The sequence below is a fragment of the Cebus imitator genome, unplaced genomic scaffold (genome assembly GCF_001604975.1).
Source record: "Cebus imitator isolate Cc_AM_T3 unplaced genomic scaffold, Cebus_imitator-1.0 Scaffold106, whole genome shotgun sequence".
In the NCBI taxonomy this organism is placed as follows: domain Eukaryota; kingdom Metazoa; phylum Chordata; class Mammalia; order Primates; family Cebidae; genus Cebus; species Cebus imitator.
Genome location: NW_016107421.1, coordinates 2,388,476 through 2,399,644, shown reverse-complemented (window position 1 = coordinate 2,399,644; position 11,169 = coordinate 2,388,476). Strand labels below are relative to the sequence as shown.

The following is an 11,169-nucleotide window of genomic DNA, read 5'->3' as shown; positions in this document are numbered from 1 at the left end:
ACCCAGGTGTGTGGCAATGGCTCCCACTGCGGCTGGGCTCTGGGCAGCTCAGCGTCCTTTGATGTCTCCACTTACTCTGCCCACAGCTCTGTAAACAGGAACGTCATTCATTTTGCTCTTAAACCATCTGAGTGGGACTCTGTGTCCTGCCAGGATTCTAACTGATACAGTCACCATGGTTTCATTAACTGGAGGGCACAGTAACCTCATTTAATGCACTAAATTGTCTTTCCTCTCTATCCTGTGTCTCTGCCACACTCGGCTCATGTAGGCCCATCACCCAATAAGGTGGCCTCTGTGCATTATAGTCATATAGTGGCATGCATCTGCCAAGAGGCCTTGACCCAGATTCCTGTGCTTAGGAAGAACTGCGGAGATGGAGCTGAAGACAGAAGTGATTTGACTTTGAAGGTTGGCAGCTAGGTGCTGAGCTAAGGATGCCCTCATTTGTTGTTTTTAAATTATATGTATAATTTTTTTTTTTTAAGACATGGTCCTGCTCTGTCACCCAGGCTGGAGTGCAGCAGCACAATCTTGGCTCAACTGCAGCCTCGACTTCCTGGGCTTAAGTGATCCCTCCACCTCGGCCTCCGGAATAGCTGGGACCACAGGTGCATGCCATCACGCCTGGCTAATTTTGTTTATTTTTCGTAAAGACAAGATTTCACTATGTTGTCCAGGCTGGTCTCTGACTCTTGGGCTCAAGAGATCGTCCCATCTCAGCCACCCAAAATGTTGGGATTACATGCGTGAGCCACTGTGCCTGGTTATTTTTTTAAAAAATGTGTATCCCTTAATGTAGATATTTCCCATGTTTATGTTCCTTTGTTCTTTTCCAATTTCTCCCCTTTCCTTGGTAATGCCTCACTCAAAGGCTTGGACTGTACACGCCTCACCTGAGAGCGGCTGAGCCCTCCCTGTGTGGCTGTCTACTGGAAGTCTAATCCGCAGTTAAGAGAAGAGCGGGCCTTTTATCCCAACTCTGCCCTGGAGTACAGTTTTATCTTCCTTTGGCTCAGGGCTTGTGGGATGGAATGAGTATGACGCTGAGCAATAGAATTGGAGACCTGCAAAGCTGGGCAATGCCTGTGCTCTGAATAGTCCATGATGGTGTTTAATGAACTCTGGGCAAGAAGCCAAGCATGTTTGCAGGAGAAGCTGAGGCCCTCTCTGACTTTGACCTCAAAAACCTTGTAGAATGGCTCCTCCATATCCCCTGGGAAGGCTGCTGCCTATGATGACACTGCAGACAATTGCACAAGAGCCGGAAGGAGGGGCCGCTGCTGGCACCGCTTGGCGGTGGGCAGGCACCATGAGTGCACAGCTAACACGGAGCAAGGCTTTGGACACAGGCATCTGGACGGGGAGGGAATTAGCGCTCATGCTCATTTTCACGTGGGATTCATGTGATTTAGGCTCTTTTAGAATGACTGCTCCAGTGACCTTGACAGTGAACTAAAAGCTGTGGGTTTGTATTGTCCTGTCTTACACCATGGACACTTGGGGGTTGAGGGTCACATTAAGTCTCCAGGTCTCCTTTACTGTGATTGTGGAGGGCATGGTCTGAATCTCCCTGGGGTAGGGGTTAGGCTGTGATCAATAATAGGAATTTTGTGTCCACTGGAGTCCTAGTCCTACAGAAGAGTTTTGATGCCAGGGCGGGCAGTGTGTAGGAAAGACCTCACTTGATCGATGCTTCAGCAGAGATGAAGTCTGGGTGAGGGCAGCCACAGATTGCTGGCTGGAGCCAAGGTCCTCCCCAGGGCTAAGAGTCTATGCCTCAGTACAGGGCACATGTGTGAAGATTCCCTGGTTCTGTGGGGCTCCCTGACTGTAGAATCAGACCCCTGGGCTATGGGTGGAGGCTGCGGTGAGGGCCTTGCTGGGACCAGGGTGGCTGCAGACAAAAGCTATCCTTCCTATTTATTTTTTTAATATAAATTCTTATGTTGTTTCTCTGTCATGTCCTTTCACATTTTTTCAAAGTGGCAACTGTTGTAGATAATCCCCTAAAGTTGCATTTTTCTGAGCTGATCAGCTTCATCTCTGCGATGACTCTTTGTCTACAGGTTTGCAGGTATATGTTGAAGGAAAACAGAAAAGAGAAAAACATACAACCTCCTTCCCTAAAACAGGAAGTTGTGTTAGTGTCTACTGTGGCCTAATAGCTTACCGTGCACTTAGCGGCCTACAACGGCACTCTTTTCTTAACGCGCAGTGCTGCAGGGCAAAGGTCTGGGTGGGGCGTGGCTGGGTTCTCTGCTCAGGGTCTGGCGAGGCTGACATCTAGCACCATTTGGGCTATGTTCCTCTCTGGAGGCTCGGGGAAAATATGCTTCCAGGACCATGGAGGCTGCTGGCTGTTTCCCGGACCTGTCGACTGAGGCTCCTGTTTCCTTGCAGTCTGCCTTCTGCTGCTAGAGGCTGCCCCCATTCCTTCTCATGTAGCTCCCCTGTCTTCAAAGCCAGCAACAAACCCCTCTCATTCTATTTCATTGATCTACATGTCATTGTTCATTGATAACCCCGCACATATATGGTCCATTGATTTTTGACAAGGATGCCAAGATAGTCAATAGGGAAAGACTTGTCTTTTCAACAAATGATGCAGGGATAACTGGATATCTATGCAAAAGAGAATGAAGTTGGACCTCTATCTTACATCATATACAATATTCCTTTATTCATGAGGAATAAATTTAACAAAAGAAGAGAAAGACTTGAACACTAAAAACAACAAAATATTGCAAACAATTTAAAGAAGACCTAAATAAATGGAAAAATAATTCCATTTCCAATCCATGTTCACAAATCATAGACTTAAACCCAAGTGTTAAAATTATAAAACTCTTAGAAAACAAATAGGAGTAAATCTTTACGACCTTCAATTAGGCAAACATTCTTAGATCAGACACCAAAAGCACAAGCAACCAAAGAAAAGCTAGATAATTTTTTTTTTTTGAGATACAGACTCGCTCTGTCACCCAAACTTTGAACCTCTTTCCCCCACAAGTGCCAAGTGCCTTCACTTTCATTTTATTTATTCATGTATTTTAGAGATGGGTCTCACTCTGTTGCCCAGGCTGGAGCACAGTGGCACAATCGTGGCTCACTTTAGCCTCAGCCTTCTGGGCTCAAGCAGTTCTATTGCCTCAGCCTCCCAAGTAGCTGGAACTACTGATGCATGCCACGATGCCTGGCTAAGCTTTTAGTTTTTTGTAGAGACGGTGTCTTGCTATGCTGCCCAGGTTGGTTTCAAACTCCTGGCCTCAAGCAATCAGCCTCCCAAAACGCTGAGATTACGGGTTTGAGCCACTGCACCCAGTCCCCCTGGGACTGTTTTAATAACAGCTTTATTGATATATAATTTATAGACCATATGATTCTTCCTTTTAAAGCAGGGGTGTCCAATCTTTTGGCTTCTCTGGGCCACATAGGAGGAAGAAGAAGTATATTTTAAAATAAGCCAATGATAGCTGATGAGCTTTAAAAAGTCACAAAAAAATCTCATAATGTTTTTAGAGTGTTGGGCTGCATTCAAAGCCATCCTGGGCTGCATGAGACCTGTGGGCTGTGGGCTGGATGAGCTTGATGTGAAGTATAGCATTTAATGATTTTTAGTATATTCACGCAATTGTGTAACCATCACTACAATCTAATTTTGGAACATTTTTATCATCTGTGAAAGAAGCCCCATATCCCTTTATCAGTTCATTTCTCCCAGTCTCCAACCCTAGGCCACCCATACACTTTATCTCTCTATGGATTTGCTTATTATGGACATTTCAATAAGTGGAATTGTCTAAGATGTGGTCTCTTGTGACTTGCTTTAAAATTGGGTTATTTTTCTTTTTATTGTGGAGTTGTAAAAGTGCTTTATATATTCTGAATACTAGACTCTAATCAGATACTTGATTTGCAAATAGTTTCTCCCATTCCATTATCTTTTCTCATTCTTCATAGCGTCTTTTAAAAGACAGAAGTTTTTCATGTTTATGAAATTCAATTTATCTGGCTTTTTGGCCAGGTGCGGTGGCTCATGCCTGTAACCCCAGCAGTTTGGGAGGCCGAGATAGGTGACTCGTTGAAGGCCAGGAGTTCAAGATCAGCCTGGCCATTATAGTGAAACCCTGTCTCTATTAAAAATACAAAAATTAGCTAGGCATAGTGGCATGTGCCAGTAGTCTCCGCTACCTGGCACGCTAAGGCATGAGAATTACCTGAACCCGGGAGGCAGAGGTTGCAGTGAGCAGAGATTGTGCCACTGCACTCCAGTTTGGGTGACAGAGCGAGTCTCTATCTCAAAAAAAAAAAAATTATCTAGCTTTTCTTTGGTTGCTTGTGCTTTTGGTGTCTGATCTAAGAATGTTTGCCTAATTGAAGGTCATAAAGATTTACTCCTATTTATTTTCTAAGAGTTTTATAATTTTAACACTTGGGTTTAAGTCTATGATTTGTGAACATGGATTGGAAATGGAATTATTTTTCCATTTATTTAGGTCTTTAAGTTGTTTGCAATATTTTATAGTTTTTGGTGTTCAAGTATTTCTCTTCTTTTGTTAAATTTATTCCTCATGAATAAAGGAATATTGTATATGATGTAAGATAGAGGTCCAACTTCATTCTTTTTTGCATAGATATCCAGTTATCCCTGCATCATTTGTTGAAAAGACAAGTCTTTCCCCATTGACTATCTTGGCATCCTTGTCAAAGATCAATGGACCATATATGTGCAGGGTTATCAATGAACAATGACATATAGATCAATGAAATAGAATTGAGTGTCTGGAGCATACTATTTTGATTACTATCCCTTTGTGATAAATTTTGAAAATGGGAAGTGTGAGTCTTCCAACTTTGTTCCCATTTTTAAAGATGATTTTTGCTATTCCTGACACTTGCATTTCTACATGCATTTTAGGGTCAGTTTATCTATTTTTGTAATAAAGGAAGCTGAGATCTTGATAATATTTGCATTGGATTTATAGATTACTTTGGAAAGTTGGAAATGGAGTTATTTTTCCATTTATTTAGGTCTTCTTTAAATTTTTTGCAATATTTTATAGTTTTTGGTGTTCAAGTCTTTCTCTTCTTTTGTTAAATTTATTCTTGAATATTTTACTATTTTTATGCTATTGTCAATGGAATTTTCTTCCAACATTTCATGTTGAGATTGTTCATTGTTCAACATAGAGAAATATAATTGATTTTTTAATATTGATCTTGTATCCTGAAAACTTATTGAATTCATTTATTAATTTCATTCATTTTTGGGGGTAAATTCCTTAGAATTTTCTATATACAAGGTCATGCCATATACAAATGGAGATAATTTTACTTCTTTCCCATCTGGATGATTTTCGTCTTTTTTTCTTGCCTAACTGACCTGGCTACAACCTCCGTACAATGTTGAATAGAAGTGACAAGAGCAGACATCATTGTCTTGTTTTTGATTTTATGGGGAAATGTTTCGGTCTTTCACCATTAAGTATGATTAGTAGTATGTTTTAATAAATGCTCTTACATTGTTATTTTCAGGAGACCTTATTTTTTGGAGATATCTATTGAAGTATTTACAAATTAAATAATGTGATATCTTAAATTTACTTTAAAATAATCCAGCAAAAGGAAATGGGGGACATAGATAAAAAGGGATTAGTTATATGTAGATAACTATTAAAGCTGGGTGATGAGAACCTAAGAGTTCATTGTACAGTACTCTAATGAACTCTAATTTTGTCTACGCTTGAAAATTTATGTAATAATACTTAAAGAAAAGCCATCAGACACACATTCTCCACTCAGTCCTCAGGCCCCTGTAGATAATTGAATAAGGGCTTTAGAATTAAATGGGGCCTCAGTTGTATATGATTTCTCATTAAATTATGCCACCAATGCCCTGCTCTAAGTTCCCATGCAGGAGGAACTCTGGCTGACATATACAGTCACTGTGACTCAGTGCAGACCCTTTGTGAGACCGGGGTGCACAAATGATCAGGCCCTGGATGAGCAAAGTTTCAGGGAAAGAGTAGATAGTCTTAATCTATCTTCCCTGGATGCCGGCTTTGGGTGGGTGAAAGGTGGGGCGGCCCCAGTAGTTTGTTTGGGAAGTAATCCTAGAAAACAGTAGTAAAGGCAGGGTGCGGTGGCTCATGCCTGTAATCTCAGCTTTGGGAGGCCAAGGTGGGTGGATCCCAAGGTCAAGAGATCAAGACCATCCTGGCCAACATGTTGAAACCCCATCTCTACTAAAAATGCAAAAGTTAGCTGGCAGGCACCTGTAATCCCAGCTACTCTGGAGGCTAAGGCAGGAGAATTGCTTGAACCCAGGAGGTGGAGGTTGCAGTGAGCTGAGATCGTGCCACTGCACTTTAGCCTAGCAACAGAGCGAGACTCCACCTCAAAAAAAAAAAAAAAAAAAGAAAAAGAAAAGAAAGAAAAGAAAACAGTAGTAAAGAGTGGGGAAGTGAAACAGGGAAGAGAGGAAGGAAATCCAATACAGAGTGCGTTGTCAAGCCAATGACAGAGTGGGGCACTGGCTCTTTAGTGAGCTGGGAGCTCTCCACGACAGTGTGCATATGCCTCAGAGACATCCTAACATAGGTGCTGGGATGTTTACACACTAAATCCTGCCAGTTTTTGATGGAGGGTTGCTCCCTGGGGGCTTATATTTTCCAGTGGAAAGCCCTCAGGCAAAGAGATGCAGCTGCTGGGCTGGAAGTAGGGTGGGCATTCATTGCAATGTATGACCATATGGGGCTGGGGTATATTGCTACAGTGAGCGTATGCACCACACAGGATATCTGTCTTTAATGTATTTTCACCATCATCCTGTCCTACAATTAACCCTGGGCGTCACTTAAGCACTCACATAGAAATTTACCTCTTTCCCAGAAAATGGAATAGAGAGTGATCTTATTAGGTTTTACTTCAGTTGCATCTTTTTTTCCAAGGCCATTGATATGGTTTGGCTGTGTCCCCACACAAATGTCATCTTGACTTGCACTCCCGTAATTCCCATGTGTTGTGGGAGGGACCTGGTGGGAGGTCATTTGAATCATGGGAGTGGATCCCCCATACTGTTCTCCTGATAGTGAACACATGTCATGAGATCTGATGGTTTGATCAGGGGTTTCTGCTTTTGCATCTTCCTCATTTTTCCTTCTGCCGCTGCCATGTAAGAAGTGCCTTTTGCCACCTGCCATGATTCTGAGGCTCCCCCAGCCATGTGGAACTGTCAGTCCAATTAAATCTCTTTTCCTTCCCAGTCTTGGGTATGTTTTTATCAGCAGTGTGAAAACGGACTAATACAGTCATCCCGTAGAATCTCAGAGAAGCAATATTGAAAACGAAAGAAAATGAAGACGCAGCCTTTCAAGCTGTCACGGACATCTCTTATGCCGTCTTACTCTGTGAAAGGCAGCAGAAGTGACGCATGTTTCCAGGTTCCAAATGGAAGAATATTTCTGATATAACTTCTGACTTCAACCATACTTCCTTCTGGGAAATCTCATCTCCTTCAGCACCATCTTTCTGGGCTCTCCAGTAGCCCCCGAAAGCAGTTAGGACGTCTGTGTCAGGTTCTCCTGGTAGCCGAGATGGGACCCAGTCGCAGTGGTATGCTGGTAAATGTTTAACAATAGTTCAACAGTGGGTTTTATGGAACAAACAAAAACCAAAACCCAAAGCCCCAGTTTCAGCACTTGCTGATTTCGGTAGTATAAATGATTCCACTGTGGCTGATTTCAAGCTACCAATAGTTCGCCAATTGGCCTGCAAAATTTCTGAAAATGTAGTAATTGGCTCTCATGAGCTGTTACAAGCTGGACCTAGCATGCCCTACCTCTCCTGGACCCCTGTGGTTCAGAGCCCAGTGTCTGCAAATCCTGCATGCGGCATCCACAGGAGGAACCATCCCAGCACTGAAGGGACTGCAGGGAGGCAGTGCTGGTCCAGATCCCTGAGCTGAGGAGATCAGCAGCCCATTCCAGCTCTGCTCAGGCTACTCATAGACACTCCCTGGTTCTGAAAATCAAGCTGGCATGACAGTTGAGGCCTGGAAAGAGGCTTGATATGGACAAGCAGAGAATGCAGAAGTCCCAGCTCTGCGGACAGCCCCTCAGGCCAAAAGGCAGGTTGCAGATCGTTCAGTGTAAATGGCTGGAGTTCAGAGTCCGCTGCTCCTCGTCCTGATCAGCACACACATGGGAGGTCACTGAGCCTCACCTAACTGATAACTTCACCTGAGTTTGGCTGAAACACAGTTACTCCTCATGAATCACTTTTCATTTTCTTTAATACAGGCCAAATTAACTTCCAGGTGCTGAACTGAGCCCAGTGTCTGGTGGGATGGGTAATGGAGCTAAAGAGAAATGCCCCTTGGCAAGTGAGAGTGGTCCCTTGTGCCCAAGAAGACAGAAGTCCAAACTCCAGAGAACTTCACGTTCAACTGAATTAAGTTAGTTGGTGATATTTAAATTAGCTATTTCTCTAAATTGGCATTTCACTGGAATTCCAGGAAAATATAGATAGAAGGGAAAAAACTGAGTTAGGACAGAGACATTTAGGATAATTTGAGAATTTAGTTTCAGAGAGTCACTAGAAACATTTTATAATTAGAGAGCAATGTTCTTTATTTCAGCCTAAGTTTTTGATGTGACCAACATATTTGCACCACAAGACAATATTTTTCATCAATAGATAAGAGGTTTTTTTTTTTTTTTTTTTAGATGGAGTTTTGCTCTGTGCCCAGGCTGGAGTGCAGTGGAGCAATCCCAGCTCACTGCAGCCTCCGCCTCTGAGTTCAAGTGATTCTCCTGCCTCAGCCTCCCAAGTAGCTGGGATTACAGGCACCCACCACTACACCTGGCTAATTTTTGTATTTTTAGTAGAGATGGGGTTTCACTGTGTTGGCCAGGCTGGTCTTGAACTCCTGACCTCAAGTGATCCTCAGCCTCAGCCTCCAAAGTGCTGGAATTACAGGCATGAGCCACCGCGCCCGGCCTAAATCAGAGTATTTTGTGTTTCTTTTGAATGCTAAAAGAACTTATTAATATCAGATATAAAATCTTTTAAAGATTCATTGTTCCTGGATGAGGAAAGAGCACCTTGGCTAATAAAGCCACTTCCCCCGTTATATTTCACTATTGAAGTAAAAGCTTGTTATTTTATTAGCAGGCCTCCTCACTGTTCACATTTCATCTATGATATGGCATTTCAGTGCTTACAGACTGGAACAAAACAATATGCAATAAAAGAGGGAAAGAAATTCTCTCCACTTATCCTGCAAAATTCCTGGAGATGACAGTTATGCTGTTGATCTCAAGTGACACATAGATAAATATGTGGTGTGTAAATATAGCCCAAAGGGATCATACTTATATTGATCTATTTAAACATTGATTTTCAATGCATAAAACATCTTTAATTAAAAACACAGTCCTTTTTACATGTGGATTCTGCCTGATCAATTTTTCCATTATTGCTAACAAGTAAAACTGGTCATCGATGATGAAAGATAATTAAAATCTTCTCATCCACATTCTCTGATGCATTCTCAAGTATATGTATATTGAGAGACTATTGAGAGAGGCAGAAAGACTGTGGAGAGAGATAGAAAGAGAGTGAGAGAGAGATTGAGTCACTGAAGGGTTGGGAAAGAAAAATGCCAGTAGGGTTTGCTTTTTGTGGACAAGGAGCCTGGCAGTGGCGTGCGGTGGGATGCGGACAGCAGTGGGTGCGGGGAAGCCTGGTCTTGTGGAACTGATTTCTTTGAAATTGGATTCTGCTCTCCAAGTGTTCTCTTTTTCTTTTGGGCGTCTGGAGCAGGCTGGCAGGTGTAATCCTGGGAGAAAATGACAGCTTTTGAAGGAGGAGTGTTGTGATGTCAGAGGAGCCGGGGAGGGTGGGCAGCCAGGTTTCCTGCCTCACCTTCCTGAGTCTAGACCAGCCTTCCCCCAGATGTGGCCCAGGGCCAATCACCAGCCTGTAACTGGTCTCCCTGTGGCCGCTCTCAGCTGTTCCAATGAGTTTTCACCCAGCCCCAGAGGGAGCCGAGCACCGAAATCTGCCCACATGCTGCCCTCAGAGCGTTCCCACTGCACCTGGAGGAAACGCTGTCTGATGTCCCCTCCGACCCGCCACCTTCAGCTCAGAGCCAGGCCCCTACAGTCTCATGCCTTTCCTGTCCCTTAAATGTGCTATTCCTTCCCATCTCCAAGACTGTTTTCGTGCCATTTCCTCTGGAATGTGTGGCTGCGTCTCTCTTTCACATCTCAATTTAAATGTTGTCCCTTTCCAGAGTCTTCCAGAGAAATGGGTGCTGCCTAGAATCCCCTGTCTTAGCCCCTGTTTCCTTCAAAACTCTTTGCCCCCTTTGTTTGATCCCCGGTGTGTGCCCATTCACCTGCTTAGTTTTTCTCTCACATTAGAGTTGAAGTCTGGCTGGGGCTGGGCAGTAGCTGCCCTGTCCAACCCATGTCTGTGGCACCTCACGAGGATCATTTTGAGAATCTTACAGAAGCTGAGAACTTCCTAGAGACATGCACACACGTTTCTAAATGTAACAGCAGCAGTACCGTGGTTCCCCTGGGCACCGACCACGTGAAGAACCACCACCACCCCTTACAGTCTTTTCCAGCAAGACTGGAGAAGGGCTGTGTACCAAAACCCTCTTTTGCTCAAATAAATTGTAAACTGCCTTAAGGTCAAAAGAATTTCATTTTCTAGAGCAGAAGCCAGAGCGGCAGAAAACACATTTTCCCATTTTTAGGGGAGGGCCCTTTGGCTCCTCACAGAGATGGTCAGAAGAGCAGGAGGGACTTTCGCCAGTGTGCACAGGGTGGTAACTGGGACAATCAGAGCTGTGTGACCTGCTTGGTGGGGGAAGTTCCAGGAAGGCTCTACTGATCACGATGTCTCAGTGTGTGTCCTTCGAGGTTGTTTCCTTCACGGACTTGGTGGATTCCTTCATTCTGATGTTGATCTTTGCCCGACTTCTGCTTCTAGGGGAGGGCAGGGAGCTGGGGGAACAGGAATGGGCCTTGGTGGAGGAGAAGGGAGGAGGAAGAGAGAGGAGGAGGGAGGAGGAGGGAAGATGAGGAGGAAGAGAGAGGAGGAGGGAGGAGGAGGGAAGATGAGGAGGAAGAGAGAGGAGGAGGGAGGAGGAGG

General features: G+C 43.9%; 1 long non-coding RNA gene across 1 annotated transcript in view; it reads right to left on the bottom strand.

Moving 5' to 3' along the window:
• Window positions 1-9,029: 9,029 nt before the first annotated feature.
• The window catches only part of LOC108310706, a 6,482-nt gene continuing 4,342 nt past the window's right edge, over window positions 9,030-11,169 (bottom strand). The window contains exon 3 of the long non-coding RNA XR_001827879.2: window positions 9,030-9,579. This is a non-coding gene — a long non-coding RNA (uncharacterized LOC108310706). The remainder of the gene's footprint in view (window positions 9,580-11,169) is intronic.